General features: G+C 41.5%; 1 protein-coding gene across 1 annotated transcript in view; it reads left to right on the top strand.

The window, feature by feature from the left end:
* Positions 1 to 344: 344 nt before the first annotated feature.
* SV2C (synaptic vesicle glycoprotein 2C) overlaps positions 345 to 25,633 on the top strand; it is a 240,986-nt gene continuing 215,697 nt past the window's right edge. Inside the window, exon 1 of the mRNA XM_077139397.1 lies at positions 345 to 437. The gene's annotated coding sequence lies outside the window, so the exon portion shown is untranslated. The remainder of the gene's footprint in view (positions 438 to 25,633) is intronic.

Here is a 25,633-nt window from a genome sequence, read left to right as displayed (position 1 = left end):
AGCCCCACCCTGACCCCCGATCCTCCACAGCCCGCGCCGCAGCACCTTCCATCCCCGACCCATGCGCCCCGCCCTGAGGGGTGTGCGCCGCTAGCCTCCCCCGCGCGCCGTGACTCCCTCTTGCGCACCGCTGGTGGCCTCGCCACGCCACGCCGACGCCCGAGCACTGCAGCACCGGGAGCGGGGGAGGGGGACGGGGGGGCGGGGGAAGGAGGCGTGGAAGGAGGAGGGGAAGGAGGACCGCAGCGTGCAAGCCTGGAGCCACTTTCCCGCCCCTCCTCTCGCCGCTGACACGCTCGAAGGAGTCACCACTCGGTGCGCTGCAGGAGAGAGTGGCAGACGGAGGCGGCCCCAGGGAGAGAGCCTGACCCGACCCGCGCGGCGGCGGCTGCAGCACTGACAGCACCTAGGGCGGGCGCTCCCGGGCGCCGGGCGCGGTGAGTGAGGGGCCCCGGCAGCGGGGACGGGAGGCCTGCCCGCAGCTCGAGTTCCCTTTCCAGAGCGGAGGCCAGGCGTTGCAGCCTGGGGAACTTTTGGCAGCCGTGCTGCAGCGCAACTTTGCCTTGACGGCCCCCCGGGGAGTGTGGCTGCAGGGGCCCGGGGCTCCTTGCCTAGGTGGGACCCGGAAAGCCGGTGAAGAGCCGGGGCAGGGACCCACGGTTCGCCCGGGTGGGTCAGCCAAGGCAGACGCACGCTGTCCTCGACCCCCGGGAGCGGGCAGAAGGGAGGAAGCGGGAGCCGTGCCCGCCTGCTGCGGGGATGGATCTTCACGCTCTTAGCCTGGGCGGTCGGGCGGGCAGGGGGAGGCGGGTGCAAAACAGGCAGCTCCGAGTCCCCGGCCCAGCGCCCACCCCGTGCCCCGGTCCCAGCCGAGGGCTTAACTTTTCATCGGGATCCCTCTGCAGACCTGCGGGTGACGCGAGAGCAGAGGCAGCCGCAGTAGGCGCTGTCAAGCCTCAAGGAATCACTCTGGAATTTAATAGTATTGCACATAAATTCCCGGCCCCCGACCCTCCCCCCCACCTGGTGGGAGAGGAAGAGAGGGTTGGAGAAGAGGGACCCGCGCAGCTGTGGCTGTTTGCAAATGCCTGCGTTTCACTACACGTCCGCCTTCATTCAGCAAAATCTCCACAGGGCGCCTACTGGGCTCCGGCTGCTTTGGAGCTCAGCGGGAAGGACCCCCCTCGGGCGAGCACTCTGCCCAGACGATTCCCTGCGGTGCCCAGGGCTGTGGGAGCCGTCGCCCAGCCCGTCTGGCTCTTCCTCTTTCCCCGCCGCCTGCGTTCTAGAACAGGGAAAAGGCATTTCCACAGCGACTGCCTGGGGCTGCCGCGGGCCGGGCCCACTAGGACTGCAGAAGATGGGAATGAACTTGACGCGGGGCCGTGCCCCCCCCCCCGCCCCGCCTGCGGGCTCGCGGGGACCTCAGGCGCCCTGCGCGCGTGGGCTGGGGGGAGGGGCTGAGTCACGGGGGCCGAGGGGCAGCCCGGGACGCCCGAGTGGGGGGCGCCCACGTCACCCACTACGTGTGTGAGTGATGCAAACGCAGGTCCGTGCGGGGCGGGCCAGGAAAGGGTGGGGGCGACCGAGTCTCCGTCTGGGAGCGCGCGTGTGCGCCAAGGGCTCCCGCTGATGGATGGCCGCGGTGCCCCCCGCGCCGGCAGCGACGACCCCGCGCGGCTCTGGGGGGACAGGCGGCGGGGGCGGCTAGGGAAGCCCCGCCAGGCCAGGGCTGCGGGCGGGAGGGCGGCTCCGCAATGCGCCGCAGTGCCGCGAGGGCGTCGCTGCAGTCGGCAGCCCCCGGGGGGTGGAAGAGCTCGGGTGTTTTCGAAGGCGCCTGGGCGGGGGCGCCGTGACGGTCCCCTCTCCCCCCTGGACACGGCCCCTTCCTGCTCCGCCGACCGGTAGCGCGAGAGGGTCGCTTTGGTTTTAGCTCCTGGCCTCGGGGTTGGGGAAGCAGGCGGCCTTAACCTTGTTGCAGGCGCTCACGCGTTTCCAGCGGCGAGGGCCCCATGGCCGCGTGCTCGCGGCGCGGCTTCGCGTGAGCGCTTTCGGGCGCAGGGGCTGGGGATCTAGGGTGGAGCCCGCCCCGGCGCGGTTCTGCAGCATGTTTGGGCAGGAGGCCTGGCAGCAAGTGAGTCTGAGAATGCGTGACAAAGAATGTGTTGCATTTCTTTTCCTTTAACATAAAAGTACACGGTACGGGGTGCGAGGGCAGCTCAGTGGTAGAGTTCTCGCCTGCCACGCGGGAGACCCGGGGCTCATTCCCGGTCCATGCACGTCCCAAAAACCGAACAAGCAAAAACAAGCAACCAAACAAATAAAAACTTCAACAAAATGGTGCTGCAAGAACGGGATACTCACGTGGAAAAAATAATGAAATGTGACCCCTCCACTCCATACAGCATACAAAAACACAAAACAAAACAAATAAAAAACCACGTTAAAACCAAGGCTCCTATAGCAGTGTACCCTAATGTAAACTATAGACTATAGTTGATAGTAAAATTGTGATAATATTCTTTTATCAATTGTAACAAAGTTACCACACTCACATGAGCGAGTCATTAAGGTCTGTGGGAACTCTCTCTCTCTCTCTCTTTTATTTATTTATTTATTACAGGATTTTTTTCTATACACTTACAACTTCTCTAATAAAAAAAATGAAAATAATTAGGAGTACTGCTAACGCTTCCCTGGTGGAAAACAAAATGGCCAATCTACGTTGGGTTCTGTTTATCAACAAAATGAAACAAAATCCACTCTCTGAAAACCTAATGACAAAGGTCATTTTTCTGTTGCTTTACTGGATGAACCCAAATCTGCAGTATGTGGGACAAAAGTTCAAAAAAAAAGGGGGGAGGGAAAGGGAAAGGGAAAGGAGGGGTGAAGGAAAAACAGTCTTCAAGGAGTCCCAAAGTCCTAGACTCCATTTTCCCTAATATTGTGTTATCTCTCAGGCAAGTTACCTACTCTCTCTGGTTCATCTTCCATATTTGAGAAATGCACAAAAAAAAATAGCTTAGACTAGCTCTTATTTACCTTACGGAGCTGTTTTGTGGACAAAAGAGTCTCAGAGGGCTTTGGAAATATACATTTTCTATGAATGGAAAATGCTATGAAACTAAGTACCTTCAAGAAAAAAGAAAACAGTTTTATCGGTTAAAAAATTCTGGAGACTTTCCGAGTGCTGTTTCTTTAATTTGGCCTTCAATGTCAACAAATGCAGACAATACACTTACCCTAATAGTCTAATATAAAATCTAATGCCATTAGCCGCTGACTGTCTGGAGAAGAAAAATTAAGCTCTGAATCACATCTGAGTGTTTTTGGTGATGTGGTAAAGCCATCAAATTTATTTTTCATGACCCACTGACAGTGAAAGTAGGTCCACCGGTCTAAGCAGCAGACTAGCTTGAAAGCTTTTAGGTTAAAAATCCTGCTCATTATTAGCTCTGTCATTTTCCTTCCATGTGGGAGGTTCTTCAGAGAAGAGGACACAGTTATCATCCTCAAGAAGATTATAGCAAAAGGCGTCATTGCAATATATCATGTGCTTTTATTTTTAGGTAAACTTGTTGATGAAATATTTCATGAATAAAAACATATAATTTGTTACTATGCCTTCTTGACTAGCTCACTATATTGTTATGCATGTTACTCATACATAATAGCAGATTTCTTTGAACAGTGAAAGTGAAAAATGCCCCTTTAATTCTAAGCAGCTGCATTAGGGAAAAACCCACGATTCACTAGTGTAATTCTAAAACATGGAATGCCCGAACCAGGCAGCTGCTCACTGGGTTCCATGTTGCTGAGGTTTCTGCCTGACCTCAGTTCATAGCCCGTTTACATGCAAACTCTCTTAGATTAAACCTAGGAGAGGCAGCCTCCCGGCTGTTTACAGCTTTGCCACAACATTGCTAAATTGTTTTTGGGTTTTTTTGCTTTGCTTTTTCAATCCTAGTACTATTGAGCAACCAGTGTAAAATGTTGCAGGGGATTGAACGTGGGGTTTCTTTCTTTAATTTAGCCAACTGAGAATAAGAATGGGGGGTGAAATTACTATTTTAATTCTTGCTGGAAATCTGTCTTAATGGAATATAAAGACACCATTCAGTTTTATCACAAACACTCTTCATAATTAGGAATGGTTTTGGTCCTGATTGCACATCATGATGGCCTCTCCTATTGGGAAGAGTTGAACTGAAATGAAATAAGTGGAGGAGAAGCAGATTGGATAGTTTGGTCCTTTCTGGTTCTCATACTCTGTCCCTTTATGAAATACAGAAATATATGATGGATTATATTTAAATGTGAATTTTGCTTGTAAATAGGATACAAGAAGTATTTTTGATTAACTCGAAATTTTGTGAACAATCTATTAGATTTTGTATTACACCATTTGGAGTATAAATTAAAACATTTTCAAAAGACAGAAATTTGAAAAATACTCTCAGCTTAATATAAAGCAGATATTTCATCAATTTAGGATGATAACATTGTATATATTTTCTGTTGACACATCATGTCATTCCTCTGATTTCTCTTCCTATAGACAGTTTGTGATCCAAATGACTAAGACAGTGCTGAGAACTGTAAGGGCAGTCTTCTCATAGTACCAGGCCCTACACAGTTTGGGAATGTGGTGGGATTTATGACAGATTGGAGCAAGTGCTTTCTCTTGCAACTTGCCATTATTTTAAGAACCTATAAACTGGAATCTGGAGCAGTCAAATAGACCCATGTTCTCAAGTAGTCCTGAGTTTCAGACTTTCCCCAGGGGCTTGTCCAAAGGGAGACTTCTGAACCTCATCGCGGACATCCTAGGTTAGTGGCTCCATGGTAGGACACGAATAACATTTAGCCTGTTGGGCAGGGGCTCTGTGACTAGTCCTGTGCTGTGTGGCAGGGATCCAGGACACATGAAATTACTAAATCATGTGGTTCTCTTTAATATTTACTGCGTCTCTGCTGGAAACCTCCAGAGAAATCACATGCTAGCTGACAAGAGGGATGGTGAACGTGTTGGGTGAGTCACAGGAGTCCAGAGGCGTGGCGAGGTAGCGGGTGGTGTACGTGGTGTCAAAGAGAGAAGGAACATTGATTATGACACGGAGTCTGGTGGTTCAAGGCTGAAAACCTTAGCCTGGCCTTCTAGGCCCGGATGGTCTGGCCTCTGCCCACTTCCAAAGGCTCGTTTTGCATTCATTCCACGCCCCATGCTCCTGGCACCAGCAGCCTTCAAAGCTCAGTCTCCTACGCAGCAACCTGAACACCTCCCAACTTGCCCTTGCCTTGCCTTTTTCGGACCTTAGCCCCATCCTCCCTGCTCTAGGGATACCTCCCATACCTTCCTGGTGAGGTTAATTCCTTCTCCTACCACGGTGTGCTTTTCATTTATGAACAGGATTGTCGGTCGAAACACAGCATGCTCAGTGAAATTTGAATTTCAGACAAACAACAAGCACTTCTGTAGTGTAAGTATATCCTGTGCAACATGTGGGGCAAACTTCTACTTTTTAAAGCATGTTTGCTTGTTTATCTGAAATTCACATTTGACTGGGAATCCTGTATTTTTGTTTGTTGAATCAGGCAACCCTATTTGCAAAGCTCATTGATGTTACCATTTCTTTTTTTTTTGTAATGTGATTTTTTCATTAATGCCTGTCACTCTTCACTAAACTATAAACTCCGGGAGGTCAACAATAATAGGGATATGTTGTTGATGACAACGTCTGGTCTCATGATTATAAACCTGGTGTCTAGAAGAGTATTCAGTACCCACAAGGGACTTGATAAATACTGTCAGATGAATTAATGATATGTCAGAGGAAAATGGTGTAGCCATAGACAAGTTTCTTAATCTCTCTGAATCTTCCTTGGTTCAGTTGTGAAAAGGTGATATTTTATCTACTTTTTAGGATCGTGTATGAAGATAAATAGGGAAAATATGTATAAAGCTAGGATATACATATATCCTAGTGGGTTATTTCATAGGCATTGCACTTTTAAAAGTGTTCTTTTCTCTTCTCCCAATGTGTTATTTTCTCTTCTCTACAATGTTTTTCTTGTAAAATGAGAGGATTCCTTTTTAACATAAGAAACCCTACCTTCCTTTTATTTTAATGCAATCCCAGAGACAGCCAAATGGTTCTTGAATATTTACCAAATTCAGGGTAGTCTGGTGGGTTCTGCTATGCAGGTGCAAAGGCCCTTTCCCCAGTGGGTGTGCATCTGTGGGGATGAAACATCTGAGGCTGACGTCACTGACGTACACACTGCAGTCACAAACAGCCTCCAATTCAGAAAGGCCCATGCTTGGTTTCATGCCCTACTGTTGCCCCTTGAAATTCTCTGAAACCAGGGTCCTTGCATTTTCATTTTCACTGGACCCTGCAAATCACACAGTGGGCCCTGGGTATGCGATGCATATTTGTCTTTGGTTTGCACATGTGGAGCATTATATTTAATTTCCATAATGACCTTGGACCTCTAATTACTCAGAGAACTTGTGACTTGCACAGTCACATAGCGTATAATTGAACCAGTTTATCAGATACCAAGCCCAGAGCTCTGTCCACTATACCAAGTCCGTCTTCAGCTGATTATAGCTGTCTGGTGTGTCCAGACTTTTGAATGAGAATCAGGAGCTTTAAAAAAAAAGTCATTGCCAGATCTCCAATTCTTAGGTCACTTCAGTGGACCATCCCTCCCCATCCTTGCCCCTGAGATTCCTGAAGCAATCAGAACTTGAAGTTCTGGGTCAGTCTTTGTAGGAGCACCAGGAGCAGCAACAGCTGATTTTAGAGGCCATATCTTCCAATGTTCAAATTTTAAAATCTCCTGTTCACATAAGTTAAATAGTGGTCTTAGAAAACTGAACATCTTCTAAGGGAAATAGCTGAGATGTTTTGTTCTCTTCTTTAAATTGCTCAGCTGAGTCATGCGGCATGGGCGTCTCTGCAGCAGGGAACAGCCATGCATTTTGGCAGTGGGTAGAGAAGGTGACCCATTTTGTCATTTCCAGCTTCAACTAGGCTGTTTTAAAGTACACTCATTTTAGGTAGTTGTAAGCACGCCTTATTGCCTTTGTCTCATTTTTGTGCTCATGTGCATTTGTATTTAATAAGTGACATTCTAATAATTCCATGGCACCATTCTCACGACTTGTTCTCTGGCCATTATTATTTTCAACACATGACAGCATGCGCCAATTAATGCACATTAAACATGTCACTGGCTACGTTGAACACCAAAGAAATTTAAGTGTGAAGATTATTATTTTTTTAAGGTTCAAATGAAATCTGCAGCTGGGTTTCCGTGTTGGCCACGTCAGTGTGGAGTGGGAGTATAGACCCACAATAGTGTCCACAATCATTTCTCTGGTTCTATCCTTGTCCCAGTTGCGGGAATTCCCAGCCTGCTTCAAAGATTCCCCAGGTTTTGGGGGGAGTCACTCCCCAGCCCTCCTCCAGGGCTCCGGTGCCTGGAGCAGCATCTCGGTATTGCCGAACCTGCCTCCCATTGCCAAGGATTCCTGGGCTCCAGGACTGTGGAATGTGCTGCTGCTGCTGTGTGTGCTGTATGGACAGCACACTTCAAGGGACACATGCCTTGTGTTCATAACTGATGGTCCCCACCCACTGCAGTGATTATCCTAGGATAGAAACTGCCCTTTGCTTGGGATGAGCTCTTCTTAGTCCTTCCCTTCTAGACACACTCAATGGTATCAGAATACTAAGATCAAGCCCAGAATTTTGAATAGAATATTCATTGCATCATTATTTGTAGTAGTGAAAAATTGGAAAAAACCTTCAATGTCCTGCAGTCAGAGGATGAGCAAGTCAATTATGGCTCACCCAAATAACGAAATACTGCACAGACATTTAGAAAAGATGAGGTGGATCTACATGTACTAACATGGAACATTCGTGAAGCTATGTTATTAAATGTCAGTGAGAGTAATTTATTGACCAGAATAAGTAATATAGCTTCCATTTAAAAAAATTCAAGTTGCATCAATAAGTTTGGAAGGATAAATAACAGGTTGTTGTTTTGGGGTTGAGATAGAAATATCTGACCTTTTATTCTATATGTTTCTGAATTGTTAGAGTTTTCAATAATAAACGTGATACCTTTGTAATTAAGAAATCAATAAAGGTAGAAAAAATTAATTTAAAGATGCTTCTGTGGTGCTATTTCTCAAATATGTCTGCATGCCTTAATGGTTAAAAGTAGTGCCAGTTTTTCTCATTGACGCTTTTCTAGTTAATAATAAGGTAAGCTAATCTATAGTATGAGAACATAAATCATTTTGGTACTCAATAAAGCTATTTTCACTTTGAATGAAAAAAGAAACATACCCATCACCATTCAATAAAATGGCCCTTGAGCAAGAATTGCTCAGAGCTGACTTAGAATTTTAAGCTGAGGACCTTCCCTGCACCCCCAGCCTCAATAAACCTTGAATGGCCAACAGCTGTCAAAGCCTGTATTAATGCACTGAGGATGTTGCTTGTAGGGACATTTTTCAGTCTACCAAGACAGCCTATTTGATGGGATTGGAGATTGGCGATTTCTATCTTCTCTCCCATGAGAGACTCTCTCCCTGCATCCTCCCGCCAGCTTTGCAGGCTCCCTGCTAGGTTCTCCGTGGCTTGAATCTCCAGGGAAGGAGCCAAGTCATTGAGATCTTTACAACTCTCAGCGCAGGATACAGAGAGGCTGAAATATTTTAAAATCACTTTTAAACCTTTTATTGAAACATAATATACAGAGAGAAAAGTGCACATATTACAAGGGTTTAGCAGAATTGATTTTCACGAACTAAACACCTCTCTTCAACCAGCACGCAGATCATGAAACACAATATTTCCTGCACCCCAGAAGCCGTCTCCATGCCCCCTGACTTCATTGGTCTGGAGTGGTCGAGTAAGAGTTCTGCCCTTTTGCTCTGATGCCCACTTTCCCATGCCCTTGGTCTGGGAAGATGCTTGGCAGAGCCTTTGCCAGGGCATGTGGCAATGCCATGACTGTTCCTAGAGAACCCACACAAAATCCTTCTTAAGCAGTTCCATAGGTGAAGCCCCTTATTCGTCTATAGCTTGACCTTGAACCCAGTCCAAGGGGTCCGAAAACAACAAACTTCCTTCCATTCTTTCCAAATTCCTCTCCTATCAGCTGGTCTCTGGCCCCAATGGTTTAGGTAATATGTACCTATACATCCCTCTCTAGGTTCTAGAATTCATCGTTCTTTTCACAAGACCAAGAAAACTCATTGGAGAGCACTGGGCTTCCATCCAATTATTTTGCCCCTTATGGACTTGTTTCTAATGAATTGGCCTTTGGTATAAGCTACTGTCAGGAACCATCATATGGAACTTTGTGTATTTATTTTAAGAATGTCATATTCATCAGAATCTATGCAAGAAATGTTTTTGAAGTTTCAGTACTATGAACAACTGTGATTCTCCTTCTCGATCAAAAGGGGAAAGAGTGAAATGAGACAAAATAAAGCGTCAATGGCTGAGAGATTCCAAACAGAGTCCAGAGGTTATCCTGGAGGTTATTCTTATGTATTAAGTAGATATCACCTTGTTATTCAAGATATAATGGAGAGGCTGGAGGGAATTGCCTGAAAATGTAGAGCTGTGTTCCAGTAGCCATGTTTCTTGAAGATGATTGTATAATGATACAGCTTTCACAATGTGACTGTGTGATTGTGAAAACCTTGTGCCTGATGCTCCCTTTATCTACCTTATTGACAGATGAGTAAAACATATGGAATAAAAATAAATAATAGGGGGAACAAATGTTAAAATAAATTTAGTAGATTGAAATGCTAGTGATCAATGAAAGGGAAGGCTAAGGGGTATGGTATATATGATTTTTTTTTCTGTTTTCTTTTTATTTTTTTTTCTGAATTGCTGCAAATGTTCTAAGAAATGATCATGATGATGAATATACTACTATGTGATGATATTGTGAATTACTGATTAAATATATAGAATGGAATAATTATATGTTAAGAATGTTTGTGTTTGTTGTTGTGTTTTTTAAAAATTGGAATATTAATAAATAAAAAAAGAATGCATATTCATTAACATCTATGCAAGAAATGTTTTTGAACTTTCAGTACTATGAACAACTGTGATTCTCCTGAGCACTGAGTTGTCTGTTTCATTAATTAGATTTACTGAGGGCATACGTTACATAAGTAAAATTGATAGATCGTGTGTGTTATAGTTTGCTAGCTGTCGGAATGTGATACACCAGAAACAGAACAGCTTTTAAAAGGGAAATTTATTGTTTCAAGTTTACATGTCCAAAATAAAATGTCCACATTAAAACAAGTCTATGGAAATGTCCAATCTAAGGCATCCAGATAAAGATACCTTGGTTTAAGAAGGCTGATGAAGTTCAGGGTTTTTCTCTCAACTGGAAAGGCGCATGGTGAACATGGCGGCATCTGCTAGCTTTCTCTCCAGGCTTCCTGTTTCATGCAGCTCCCCCAGGGACGTTTTCCTTCTGCGTTGCCAAAGGTCTCTGGCTGCACAGCCTCTGTAGTTCTTTCCAAAATGGTTCCCTCTTAAAGGGTTCCAGTAAGTGACCCCACCTTGAATGGTGCTGACACAGCTTCATGGAAAACATCTAATCAAAATTTGTCACCCACAATTGGGTGGGTCATATTCCCATGGATAATTTAAAAACTGCCACCCAGCAATACTGAATGAAGATTATAGGACATGGCTTACCTTGGGTCCACAGATTCAAACCAGCACAGTGTGCATCTATAAATGCATAGATGACAAATGTGTACATGTGTGTTTTATTTCGTTCAGCGTAATTCTCTGGATTTTCATTGAGTTTGTTGCAAGCACTGATAGTCCATTCTTTTCATCATTGAATAATATTCCACTGTATTAATGTATCAATAGAAATTTCCATTACCTTAGAAAGGTCCCTGAGTCCTTTTCTATTCAGTTCCTCCTACCCCAGAGATACTGCTCAGATTTCTATCTCCAAAGATTAGTTTTACCTATACTTGAAATTCATATAAAGGGAATCATATAGTATGTATTCCTGTATCTGTTCTCTTTCATTCAATAGAAGTTTTTTTTAAAAGAGCCTATGTTGTGTGCATCAATAGTCCATTTTTTATGGCTGAATGATATTCCTTTATATGAATATAACACAATTTATCTGTTTGTCTATTGTCATTTGAGTTATTTCTAGTGTGGGGCTATTATGAATAAAGCATCTATGAATATTCTGCATAAGTTTCCATTCCATCCTGTGATTCTTAAACCTCTTAAATGATTTTTTAAAAATTGTATACGCTAAGGTTCATTCTTTGTGCTATGAAATTCTATAGATCTTGACAAATACACACTGTTGTGTACCCACTATTAAAGTGGATTCATGCAGAACAGTTTCAACACCCTTAAAATTCCCCTGTATTTCATCTGTTTACCACCACTCCCGCCCTTTCTCTGAGCCCTTGACAACCAGTAATCATTTTGCCATCGTTCCAGCTTTCCCTTTGTAACCTTTGGGGATTTGCTTTATTTCATTCAGCATAATTCTCTGGATATCCATTGAGGTTGTCGCATGCACTGATAGTCCATTCCTGTTATCATAAAATAATATTCCACTGTATGGATGTACCATCTGTTTGTTCGTATTCACATATTAAAGGATATCTTGGTTGCTTCCAGATGTCTGTACACATCCCCAAGCAGCTTTATGTGTGGACGTAAGTTTTCAAGTCAGTTGGATAAATTGTGCCTTGGGGTGCCATTGCTGGCTCATAGTAAGACTGGGTCGAGCTTTGTAGGAAACTGCCAAACTAAGTGGCTGCACCATTTTGCATTCCCAGCATTAGAGTGAGAATTTCTGTTACTTCACATCCTCGTCAGCAATTGGTATTGCCAGATTTTTGGGATTTTAACCATCCAAGTAGGTGTGTAGTGGTATCTCCTTGTTTTATTTTGCATTTCCTTCATGACAAATGATGATGAGTAACTTTTCATATACTCGTTTGCCATTTTATATTAGTTTCTTTTGGCTGCTGTAACAAATAACTACAAGCTTGCTGGCTAAAACAACAGAAAATGTGTAATGTCATAGTTCTGGAGGCCAGGAGTTCAAAAATCAAATGATCAGCTGGGCTGCACTCCCTCTGGAGAGTTTGGAGGAGTATCCATTCCCCGCTGCTTCTTGCCTGTGGCGGCTGCCTGGAGTTGCTTGTTGTCCCTTGGCTTGTGGCTACATCACTCTACCTCTCCTTTCATCTTCACATGGGCTCTCTCTATGCATATGTATCAAATCTTCCTCTGCATCCCTCTTGGCATTCAGACCCACCTGGATAGTCCAGGATGAGCTCCTTCTCTCAAGATCATCCACTTATATCTTTGGCATGTAATATTCAGAGTTTCTGGGGATCAGAAAGTGAGCATATCTTTGGGGACCCTTTTTCTGCCTACATCATCTGTATATCTTCTCTGATGAGATATCTGTTAGATATTTTACCCATTTCTTAAATGGGATCATTTGTGTGTTCTTGCTGTCCAGTTTTAGGAGTTCTCTGTGTATTTTGGATAAAAGTTCTTTAACCGATTTGCATGTTTTGTAAATATTTTCTCTTAGTCTATGGTTTGTCTTTTCATTATCTTAACTGTCCTTTGCTGAGCAGAAGTTTTTAATCTTAATAAAATCCAACTTATGATATTTTTTCTGTCGTGGATCATGCTTATGGGGCCATCTCAAAACTCGTCACCTGACCCAAGCTCATGTAGATTTTCTTCTAGAAATTGTATTCGTTTTGCATTTTACATTGAGTCTATGATTCATTTTAAGTGGATTTTAAAGATGTAGGATATAGTTTGAGGTGTCTATTTTTTGTTTGTTTGTTTGTTTTTTTGGTATATGGCTTTCCAATTAGTCCAGCACTATTTATTGAAAAGAGTATTCTTTCTGGTGTGGACTTACCTTAGCACCTTTGTCAAAAATCAGTTGCTCTGTGTGTGAACCTATTTTCTTAATCTGTGTGTCTATTTTTTCTCTAGTCACAGACTGTCTTTATTACTGAAGTTTGATAGTCCTGTAATTGGGTAGCATGAGTCCTCCAACCTTGTTCTTCAATATTGTGCAGAATGTTCTAGGTCTCTTGCCTTTGCATATAAATTTTAGAATCAGTTTGTCTATATCTACAAATAACTTGCATGGATTTTGATTGGATTGCATTGAATCTACAGCTCAAATTTAGAAGAACTGAAATTGTAAGGATATTGAATCTTCCGAACAATGAACACAGTCTGCTATTATTATTTAAATTCTATTCTCCAATTTTTTGTTGTTAGCATATAGAAATGGTTTATTTTTACTTTTATGCATCATTTATTAGTTTTATAGGGATTCATTATAGATTCCTTATGATTTTCTACATATTCGGTCATGTTGTTTGCATGCTATTTCTTCTTTTTCAATCCTTAAGCTTTTTATTTTTCTTTCTTTATTGTATTGGCTAAGACCTCTAGTACAGCGTTAAAGAGACGTGCCATTGCCTTGTTCCTATTTTTAGAGGGAATGCATTTGATATTTCACATTGAGGATGATGTAGTCTATAAAGTTTTTTAATGTGTCTTTTATCAGATTGGATGATTTCCCTTCTGTTTCTAATTTACTAAAATTATTTATGTGTATAGAATTTCATCATCTCATTAATTACAAAATTAACTTCTTTAATAGATAAAGTTTCTCCAGAGTTTCTATTTCTTCTTATGTAAATTTCTTTTTTTGGTAAGCAGCATTTTTTGAAGACATTTGTCAATTTTATCTAGACTGCTGCATTTATTGAATAGTTATTTAATCACTGGCTTGTTTTATTTGTGAACTTTGTGATTTGGGGTTCTACTTGCATTTCCTTCATTGCTTTGGCTACTGAGCAGCTCAGTCTTTTTTATGGCTCCTGTAATGTTACAAAGTCATGCGACATTACCCAAAGAACTTTAAAGTGTATATGAATTATTTACAATGTATATCTATTTCTTTAGAGCATGGAACACCAATTGCCTGCGGTTATATACAAGATATTTTTTATTTCATTACTTCTTTTCTTTGATATTGCATAAGATGCCTAAAATATCAGAACATAATTGGAACAAATGACAGATTACTTTTAATTAACTAAAAAAAATCTAAGTGATAGCAGCCAGGTTTGTCAGACATCAATCCCTTGGAAAGCAAAAAGTTAAGGAAAATGAAATACTCATAGTCTTGCCTTGGCTGTACTTGTAATTTAATGCTACATGTGTTTATAAACTAAAAGGATAAATGAACCATGATTTGAGCCTTAATGACAAGAGTATTATTTTGTGAAAACCATGGGCATTACTCAATCATTATTACATCTCGGCCTGCCTTTATATTAATCTGTTGGGTTGTAACAGATTTTGCATGTTCTGTCCTTCAAAGTGATTGGAGGGGAGTAAGCTTGAAAAAACACATGTTTGTGTGGTTCACTGCAAAGCTTTTCTAATGCACAGAAACTCATGTGGTTAGTGGCTCAGCACTGTATGCTTGTATCACATTGGTTAACATCCCTTTTCTGGGGATTCCAGCCATTGCTTTTCCTTCCTAACATCCATCCCTTCACTATTCAACATTATGAGTTTCTCATTGGCTTTTTCTATTCCTCCTTTAACCATATTTACCTCTCTTATTCTGGAAAAATGGAAATCTCACTTGATATATCAGATTTTTTTGCTACATTATGCTGCATAACCAACTACTCTAAAAGGTAGTGGGTTGTTTGCAGGCTGGCTGTTCTAGGTTGAAGCTGTCAGGATTTTCTTCAAACTGTTGTTTATTCCTCCTTGGAATAACAGGCCACCCAGGGCATTTTTTTGTGGAGCATGGTAATGGCAGAGGCACAAAAAAGGTGATTGGAAATATGTGGTGCTTCTTAAGCCCTGACTCAGAGCTGGCACACTGTCACTTTAGCCCAAATTCCATTAACCAAAGGTCCACAATGCACGGGACAGTTCCATATAACAAAGCATTGCTCCACATGTGGCACAACTTTTCAGCATCCCAGCAGACATCCATTTAGTTAAAAAAATTGTTTGTAATAATTTGAGCCTAGAACCTTATTTTGATTTACATATAAACACAAGAGTATTTTGCATAATTTTAACATATAATTAATTTTCTGGGAGTGAAACTACTTATAAATCAAGAGAAGTTTGTAGTTTGTTTTGTTTAAAATCTTACCAAGAGTTGATAATCACTTCTGAAAAATGTCACCCCAGGTAACAAAAATTAGGTGTGATATTTGGCTATATCAGTCTAAATTGGTGTTTCTTGCATTTATGGTTTTACATTTCTATGCAAGCATCGCACGACTTCATTTTCTATTCTAGAATTGTTACACCAAAACATTGACAGATTTTTAAACATAATTTATTCTAAGTTTATTTCTTCCATATCTCCTTTTTACTGCCAGGACATGAGATAAAATTTTTAAATGTATGTCTGCAGATAGGTTATTTTATCTATGACTATTACTTAATAAGGCATTGCAAAATATAGGTGATGACCAGGTGTGTTGGACTTCTCTAAATTCTCTATATTTTGGCATTGTCTGAAGTAAGCCAATTTATACTTGGGGTTGGGGAAGGGAAGGTTGTAACACAGAGGGCTCTTCATCCTGGCACAGTGTCTGAAGGAAACACTCTCTTTCTGTGGCGACTGCCCTGCTGCTCTGTCTGGCAGTGATTGTGAAGGTGATAGTGTGTGAGCTGGGCTGCTCCCGAAGGGTGCATCTGCAGGGAATATGTCAGCCTTTATCATGAGCCTACCTCTGAGGCTCACTCGAGACCCAGGCAGCCTTGTGTCTTGGGCTATGAAGGTGTTGAGTTCCCCTGGGCTGCTCTAATCTTGGTCAACAATCCATAGGAAATTCAAGGGAAAGAGGGAACAGATGTGCGCAGAGATGGCCACTCCAACACCTGAAGGAGATGTCCACTAGGAATCTGCTGGCTTCTTTCTAATCCTATTTTTAAAATTCTGATTTTCTCAGAGGCCACTGCTAGGTTTCGGTCAAGATAGTCCTTCTGTGAGGTTCCCAGGTGAGTCTTCAGTGTATGGGGATGGGAACCCTCCTGAACGGCTTCCAGTAGAGACACTCTCACAACAGAAGGAGTGAAAGCCTGGTAACTGAGCTTGGCCTGTAGGTTCAAGAATGTGAACATTTTCCTATCAACTGAAACTGATTTAAGGATAATTCAGAAGGAATAAGTCAAAAGACACTGAGAGAGTGACGTAGGACTGAATACTATATGCCACTATGTGAGCCTTTATTGAAAGTAGAGTTATTGATAATGGCATCATGCTTCTTATCTGTGGCATGCAGAGGACATAGTTGTTGGGCATATCTTGCCTCATTTATTTGTAAATACATTACATTACAGCTAATTGCTTTCCCTAACATTTGTTATTGTGAACCTGAATACATGATGATATGCCTGCCTTTTGGGATACAAATATGCGTGCACAAATAGGTTTTATTATATTATATATAGGGCAGAAAATAAAACATTCCTCCTGTAAAGGTTAACATCTGCCATCCTAGCAAGACTGAAGAGAAAAGCCAGTGATTAATACAACTGAATGAGAGATTTATGAATTCCGACCATCTTATTCCTGCAGCTTTCTTTAACTCCGGGACAATGAAGTGATTCTTCTTAATGTTGGCCGTGCAAGATTTGAGGCATTTGAGCTCCATCTAAATTGCACATTGAGAAAGACCTGAGCCAAGAATAAAGGGATATTTTGCAATGGCTAAACCAATTCATTGCTCCCATAATTTTGGCATCGCCACTTCCTTATTATTACCGTATTACATGATTGCTGTGATTGCTACATTAGAAATTTGGTGTAACAGCGTATTCTGCTTTAGAACGTTCCCAAATAAAGTGAAAATAATAATTCATACAGTGTCTGACCTGCTGGCTTAGAGATCTTTTTTTCTACTTGCTAGATGGTTTTGCTGGACACTGTCAAATTTTAAAAATCAGATGATGATATGTCTTTGCTTAAAATTAAGGTGCAGTAAAATGTGTCCTGACCTGAGCTGTTGGCGTTCCCAGTGATGTTTTTGAAGTTACTTCTACTATTCTGTTGTACTTCCTGCTTGCCACGTGCCATGTGATGCCCTTTTTGACACGCGCGCGTGTGTGTGTGTGTGTGTGTGCATTGCCTCCAGGCGGCACTGATGGATGGTGACATCTTCACCTGGATAGTGTTAACTGCCTTCCCAGAACCTTCTGATCGCGCTGTGCTTTTCGGCTTGGCGGGGTTTCCTCCTTCCCTGGGCAGAATCACTAGCCGCGGCTTTTCAGTCTGGCTGACACATGACAACACGGAGCTCCCTTTCCCCGTCTCTGACTGACAGCGCTGTGAATGGGGCGCCCAGCTTCTCAGCAAAACAACCTCTCAGGCCGCCCGCTGTGCGTGTTCTTAGCCTGAAGGCTGGTGGGTTCATATCGAAGATGGTTCAGCCGCCGTCTGGTAATGGTGAGAGGGACTTATGGTGCTCTTTTCTGATCTTGTCAGCTTTCCCTTATTTTCAGCATATCAGCCTTTACCTTATTTTTACCTTATTTGAATTTCTCTTTCAAAGTTCCAAACTTAATTCTAAGAGAAAGAGAGAGAGAGAGAGAGAGAGAGAGAGAAGGTGTGTGTGTGTGTGTGTGCGATTCCTTAGGCTCACACATTTCTCAGGTCTTAGAAGATATAATATTGTGAGTTGGTGCTCAGATGTGAATTCTGGCTCTTAGTACAGTTTTTAAAATATGCCCCAAAGTCTCTAAATGTATAGCCTTGCCAGGAGAAGGCTTATAATATATTATTTGTAAAATATTCAGTGAAGATTTATACTGTCCACTAACTATAAAATTAGCAAATATTTATTAGCTTTGTTAAATATTACGATAATAGGAAAAGGAGTCGCTTCAGATAAGTCATGGCATTTATTCTTTAGTTTTGGTTCATCATAATGCTGCCCTTATCTTGGCTGGAAGTTAAGCTTGTCTATCAGTATGTTAAATTATTTGTTTATTAGCTCATAAGCTACAAATATGTTCAATGAAATAAATGCAGTACATTATGGAATGAAAACTAGCATCAGAACTACATCTAACCCAATTTAGCATCAGTTATTATCCTTAAAGGGTACCCTTTCCTATGGGATAATGAAAGGTACTGGAATTTATCTGCCTATGTGACAGATAGGCAATTCAATTAAACAGTCTTTAAATATTTGAAGGGTAAATGCACAAAAGATGGTACCCACCTTTCTTCTCTTCTTTATGGGAAACAGGGGAAAATAGACCTGAGACGATAACTGGGATTTTTTTTCAAATGAAATAGAAATTTCAATTCAATTACGGCCAACACATTGATCATCCCCTTCTGCACGGCGTGTGCTGTACTTGTTAGGATCACTGCGCTGAGTGGACAGAGCTGTGACCTCAGGAGCAGACAGACCCAGGGGGAGGGGGAGGGCCAGTTACAGGAAGGGCCATAAGATGAAATGGGAGTGCAGTGAACACAGTCCAGAAGTCCGTGTGTGTGAAGGCGGCAGCAGGACCTCTGCTTACAGCAGGGTTTCCCAGCCTCGGCGCCACTGGGATTTTGCACCAGATAATTCGTTGCTGGGGTGCAGGTGGTGATGGACTGGTCACCCCTCAACCCCATGGGTGGAAGCAAGCATCCCTAGCCTCCACCCACTGCCCGATGGGGGTCAGCACCCCTAGCTAAGAAAGGTGACAGCTAATATTTTCTGGGTTCCTGGTCCATGCCGGCTGTACTATTGGACGTCAGTTATTCAGATTCTCATCACACCCCAAGTTTAGACCACCATCTCTTTCACTTGGAACAATACAAGTTTTGTCCCTCCTCAGTACCTTATAATGTAGTTTGTCCCTCTTCAACACCTTATCCACCCTGATGGAGTGAATTTTACAAAGCACAAAAGGACCATGTCTGCTCTTGAGTTAAAAATCACCAGTGGCTCCCTGTTGCCTTTCAGATAAATGAGCAATTCCTTACTCGGGCAGTTCTACCTTTCTGCCGTCTCAGAACCTTTCCACCTGCCTGGGTGCCTCTCCACCTCACCCTGCACCCTAGCACTGACCTTGCTGACCCCTAACCACCTGCAGGGTTCACCTAAAGGGAGTGTCCTCAGGAGGTCCCCTGACCTCCCAGAGCCCAATTTAGATACCCTTCCAGTGTGCAGCCTTAGCGCCTTCTCCTTACCCAGCAGCTACATGCTGATTATCAAGGCTCATTCTCTTGTCTTATATTGAAGCTTTACCTTTGTGAACCCAATAGATGGCACAAGGCCTGATGCAATTGATGCATTTTTTGTAGAATGAATCAATAGAGGAAATGCATGGTAGAGATGAAAACTGGAGCCCAGAGAGCATGTGCTACTTGCTCAAGGTCACAGGGCCATAAACAATGAATTTTTACCTGCCTACTTACAAAACCAGGTTCGCTCTGTACACCCAGGGTATCTGTATATTCTACATAGCCCTGAAAGAGTATTGTAGAGACTCATTTGGCTTAGGTGATTTACTTGTAGCCTTACCCCAGGAGTGTTCGATAAATATTCATTATTAATCAAATAGGAAATAAGACCCCAAATGTAAAGGTTTCCTTCATTAATGTGGTTCTGTGATCATCACCAGCACAGGACCTACAGCAATTGATTCTCTCTGTTGCATCCCCTAGAAGCCTTAACATTTGGAAGAGCTGGTTTTTGTTTCCCGTTAGTTTTGTTAATATTTTATTAAATACTTAAACAGATTTTTTTTGTTACAGCACCTGGTATGCTTCACCACCCCGCCCCCCAGTTCTGTAATAATGTCAGTCTGAAAAAACATATGGGGATGTGTGAAGAAACCCTGGAGTATGTAATAATGCATAATCAAAACTGCTAAAATATTCAGTAAATTGTTTAATGGATTTCTAAAATTACAGCAACTTTGATTTATTATTTACCATTCTTTATTTAGCCCTCATGCTTTTTATGTAATCACTGAAATGCAAAGTGGACAAAGAAGAGAAGTATTCTGCAAATTCGTTTGCATGTAATATTATTCCTAATGAAATGATTCTAATAAATAGCAAAATGTTTTTTCTTCATCATATAAACATTTAAAGCATAATTAAAAAAACAAAATATTACAAACAGCTTACTCACATTCTCTTTTCATATTAATGTCCCTTCAAAAGAATATATGATTGTAGCAAAAAAACTTTAAGTCCCTTTCTTCAAATCTTGGCTTATCTGTGGGGTTGTCACCATTATTCCTAGGTGGAAAGTAGCCCAAGTTGGGCTTCATGTCAGTCTGTAGCATTAAATGACAGCCCAGAACTTTACTGAGTAAATGTATGTCCAGCTAACAATAAGCTAGCTACTTAAACTGACTTGGATTAGTGGACTAATAATAATAGCAAATATTATAAAATACTTCAATGCTCTTTATTACAACACCTGAGTTATTGTCAGTTATTTCATTTAATCCCCGCAATTCTATGAGATGATACTATTAAATTTCAAAAGAAGAAATAATACCAATCCTATATAAGCTTTCCTGGGACATAGAAAAGGAGAGTACACCCTGTAACTCATTTTTTTTTGTAAGTCATTGCCCTAACATTAAAACCAAAGGATTATGAGAAAAGAAAGCTACAGACACATATCTCTCATGAACACAGGCACAAATATCCTCAACCAAATACTAGCAAAACAAATCTAGAAATTTGTAAAAGGGATGATATACCATTCCAAGTGAGGTTTATTCTGGGAGTGCAAAGCTGTTTCAACATTTGAAAAATGAATCTATTTAATTTCTCATTTCAACAATCAATAGGTGCAGAAAAAGCCTTTGACAAGATTTAGCATCCATTTGTGATAAAAACTCTCGTTGACTGCAGGCAAGCTTATAGTAGAAATATTCTGTATCTTTACCATGCTGTGGTGTGTGTTTAACAAAACTTGCATAACTTTCTCTCTAAGGGTAAATTGTATTGTATGCAACTTATACCTTAACAGATTTTTTTAAGTATGTTTTCTATCCAATTTTTTTTTTTTACCATAATCTGGATTTATTTTTGGCTAGGATTCTGACTTGGTTTCCCTTGGTACCCCCATCCTTGTCGTCAATAGCTGGCTTTTCCCCATTGCCTCTTGGATGGAGTCCAGCGCTTGCTCACTGGCCCTGGCTGCACCCAGAGCTAATCACTAGCAACCCCCAGGCTTGATTTCTTTGCTCTCTGCCCCACAGCTAGCGGTTGGCAGTTGCTTACACATTACCCCTCCACTTAGCTGCGGAGAGCTTCCTTCCACATGCTCACTCAGGCCACCGAATGATGGGGTCCGGTCTCCTCATTCTTTACCCAGGTTTAAGTTTCCCCAGTGTGCCTGTTGTTCATTGAGCACCTACAGATGGAAATTTATTGAATGGAGAGTAAAACTGTAATTCTCAAAAAGGTTCTGATATTTGGAAGTCACGGTGCTCTTTTTGCAACACCGTAAATATATTAATATACTAAAATTAAAATAAGTAAACATGCAAATATGTCCTAAAAAAGACCCTGTACTAGATTCTAGTAGTGATAAGCCATATCAAATAGTAGTGGTATGAGAAAAAAATGAATAAACAAAAAGCTAAAAATGAGACAATTACACCCACCACATTTTTCCCCCTGTGAAGTGAAAAATAGTGGCCTTTCCTTTTGAGCTGTGGAATATGTCTTTGTCTTGCTCTCAGAGCATCAGTGCTAAACAGGACCAGAGTGTATAACTTGTTTTTGAACATTATCATGGATCTGAGTTATTCAGCAAGTTATTAATAGAGTGACCATACAATTATAATGATAAATATAATAACCATAATGATTATGGTAAAATGTGTTTTATTAGCAGTTCTCCTTCCATTTTCTGCATGACTTGCATGACACATTGCCATGGGCACACCCAGACATAATTTCTGATCAATACTCATAATTCTGCTCCTTTTTCTTTTACTCGAGGAGCCATGTCAGAATGCACAGAATGTGAATGCTGATACTTTGAGGTAGTGCTTCTCAAATGTACTCAGATTACCTGGGGATTTGGTTAAATGCGTACTCTGATTCTGTAGGTCTGGGCTGGGGCCTGAGAGTCTACATTTCTGAAGGGTCCCCAGGTGCTCCCAGTGCCACTGGTCAGGAAATGTTCTTTGAGAAGAAAGAGTCCAAGGAAAACCTTTGAAAGTCATCGGCCAACTTGGGAACTTGGATTGTTGGTAACACAAAGGCAAACACACTTCTCAACTGATTGCTGTACACTCCAGTGATGAGACACTAAAATGGAAGTCTGCTGATTTATAGTAATTAAATGCTTTTACCAATAAAATGGTGGTGAAATGCAATCTACCTATCTTGTTGAGATCTCTGCAGCCAAAGGCAGACCACTCAGTGTCTCTCCATTAGTATAAGAAAGCTTGAAGAATACTTATGTTTGGCACAAAAAAGAAAATGAATGGTTTATTGCAAGCACTTTCTCTTAAACTAATTTTAAAGAAAAACCCCTCTGCTTCAGATATTCAAATCAGAATGTAACCTGTATTGTAACTTCGCATTGAGGATTGGCAGCTATCATCAAACGGAAGTGGTTACTTTAAGCCCATGTCCCACACACATGCCAAACAATCCGTCATAAGTCCTTTTTTCCCTTCTTTAGGTTGTTTTTAAGTTTTACCAAGTATAGTTTTTTTTCTTTTGTGATATTTGTCAGCAAGCAACATGTTATTCTACATTAAGATATTTAAATGAGACCCATGGTTACTGTTTTACTATCAGTTTTGTTCAACCAGATGTATGTTTTGGTGGAATTCTAGCTAGAAGAAGTTTCCCACACCTTCTGCTTTTGGGACAGTGTAGAGGAAGCGCTTCTGAAGGGTGAATTGCAAATGTGAAAAAGATGAAATTGATGGACACCCAGAAGCCAGCACAAAGTGAGGCCTGTGTATGTCCTCACCAAGCTAAATCAGATTAGTGACCTGTCCTACATTCATTTACTTGTGTGTCTTCTTCAGGTTGTTATCTTTTTATCAGATTTAGACACATACAGATATATACGAGGCAGTTTCTGGATTCTGTTTTACTGTTGATTTTAGACACATTGGTTAATTTCTATGAAAGATGAGCAACTCATAAATTTCAAATAAATAATAATTAACAGTGATAGAAAGCTGAGATATTTTCTCTCAGATTTGACTTTCAATATTTCAGTGTAGACTTTTTAGTTTCCTATTAGCTTATAAATTTATTGAGTACATACTGCCCCCTCTCAGTGAAATATGCAAACCCTTTTATATAGAGCACAGATTTTTTTATCTGAAAGATTACTGAATAAAACCCACAACTAATTTCAGTTATTGGAATTCAAAGTAATTGCATAATAACACTGATAATTATACATGGCAGTTTCAGTATGTAAGCAGTACAAGTCAAAAACTGGCAGATGTTTTGAAATCTCTTATGTCATCCTTCTTAATAGATGAGAAAACAGACCAAAAGCTTTTAGAACACTTGCCCTAAAGCTGTATCACTAGTTAGAGACAAAGATAGTCCCAGAATCTAAGCTTCTTGATTCAAAGTTAACACTGTTTTCATTTTGTCTCTACCCTGTTTTTTATTTTGTATTGTGTATTCTTAAAGTATCTGGAACATTAGCATGTTTTATAAATTTTTATTTAAAGCAGAGAGAAAATATTAAAAAAAAAGAAAATCAACAAGGGATCCAGGATGCCTTTATCTGTAAAAATGTATTGAGTTTGCTCCAGATTTATAAAAACAATTTCTTTCCATTGCTTTTCCTTGTTTCTCTCACCCTATAAGGAAATATACTAAGAGAACATGAATGCCTGCTTTCAATCATCCATGGACTTCTTAATGAAATCCTAAAAAATAAAGAAGAAAGGCACTGAATTTTTGTTTTATTGTAGGCCCGTCCCCTGATTTTACTTGACATGCTCTCTAACAAGTCTAGGGAAGGCCTAGGAATATGTCCGTTTCCAAGGCTATTTTAACTCATCAGCAAGCGTCAGGATGAGACTCGGCAGAGGGGAGGACCCGGATTAAGCATAGTGACTATGACTGCACATAAGCGATGGAAAGGGCCCGAAGTGCACCAGGCCAGCCCGACAGAAAGCTCCGAAAAGCTGCTCCCTCAATTTTGGTCGTGGAACACCAAGGCTAAACCCAGTGGACAACTCTCAACCCTCATCTTTCTTGACTTATCAGCAACTTTTGACTCAGCAGAGAACTCTCTCCTTATGCTAATTATTAAGATATTGTCTCTTAGCTTCAAGCCTGCCTTTCTGTCTTCTGCTTTGTGACACTGAGAATGAGGCTCTGCAAGCTAGACTTCTGCATTCCCTGCTGGCTCCCTGGTAGGAGATGCTAGAAGGAAACCAAAAGGCTGGAGGAGAGAGAAGGAAGGGGCTTGCTCCTTGCACTTGCCTTCTGTGGGCTCCTTGCACTTGCCTTCTGTGGGCTTCCTGTGTTCATATGGCTCCTGTGAGTGTGAGACCTGAGAAATGCTCCTTCAGTTCCTTCCTGTTGCAACAGTTGATTCCAGGGTGTGGTTTTCCATCTTAACCTCCCCGAAACAGCAGCACCAGATGACAGGCAACCTCTTCCCAAGACTTGGTTTCCAGGCCCATGGGTTCTCGCCTTTGAATGCCGAAACACCAGCACCTGCTTCTCAGAGGCCTGAGTGGACCCTTCCTCTAAGTTTATTCTCCTTCTTCAAGGTTATTCCATAATTAAAACCTCCTTTCTTTGCCCCCCTAGACCAAATGTGATATTTTTTTCTCTGCAGTTGCTGCCTTCGTGATACCTTTAAGTTTCTGTTTCACGCTTTTTGTTCCCTGATTAGTAACTTTATACTTGATCATTATTAACATTAAATTCTCTCCATTTAGTCTCCCGACTGGCTCCTGATTGGTACACACCTCCCTGATATTTGTTCTTCATTAATTTCTGGAGAAATCACACTCTTTCACATCCTTTCACTCTCCCTCTTACCACACAGGCCACCACTCAATCGTCTTGGCTAGTTTTCCCTCTTCCCTTTAATCTCTTGATATTCCAAGGCTCTAGGGTGCAATCTTTGATTCTCTAAAGAAAACCAATAAGTGAAACAAAACTGAAATAATACATTCTGGATATTCGAATTCAAGATCACCAGAATATTGCAAAATGTGAAGATTATAAGTCTTGTGTTGAATTACAACAATTTGATTGCTTTTCTGCATTATAAAAGTTTTAAACACAGTAACGTCTATTACTGTTTCTCTGACATATATTCCACTGAACATAGTTTAAGAAATACTGCCATAGAATAATGGACTGGCACAAGATTCAGATTTTGCAAATATACAATTTAGATATAACAAACAAATAATACCTTTTCATTTTCAAAGTATTTTCAATTACATCTTCATTTGATACCGTATCTGTCGGTTAAGAGCTAATTATGTAAGATTTAAAAGGAGGGTTTAAAGCTGGA

The sequence above is a fragment of the Tamandua tetradactyla genome, chromosome 21, assembly GCF_023851605.1.
Source record: "Tamandua tetradactyla isolate mTamTet1 chromosome 21, mTamTet1.pri, whole genome shotgun sequence".
Classification (NCBI taxonomy): Eukaryota; Metazoa; Chordata; class Mammalia; order Pilosa; family Myrmecophagidae; genus Tamandua; species Tamandua tetradactyla.
The sequence above is the reverse complement of the archived record's forward strand: the minus strand, read 5'-3'. Positions and strand labels throughout refer to the sequence as shown.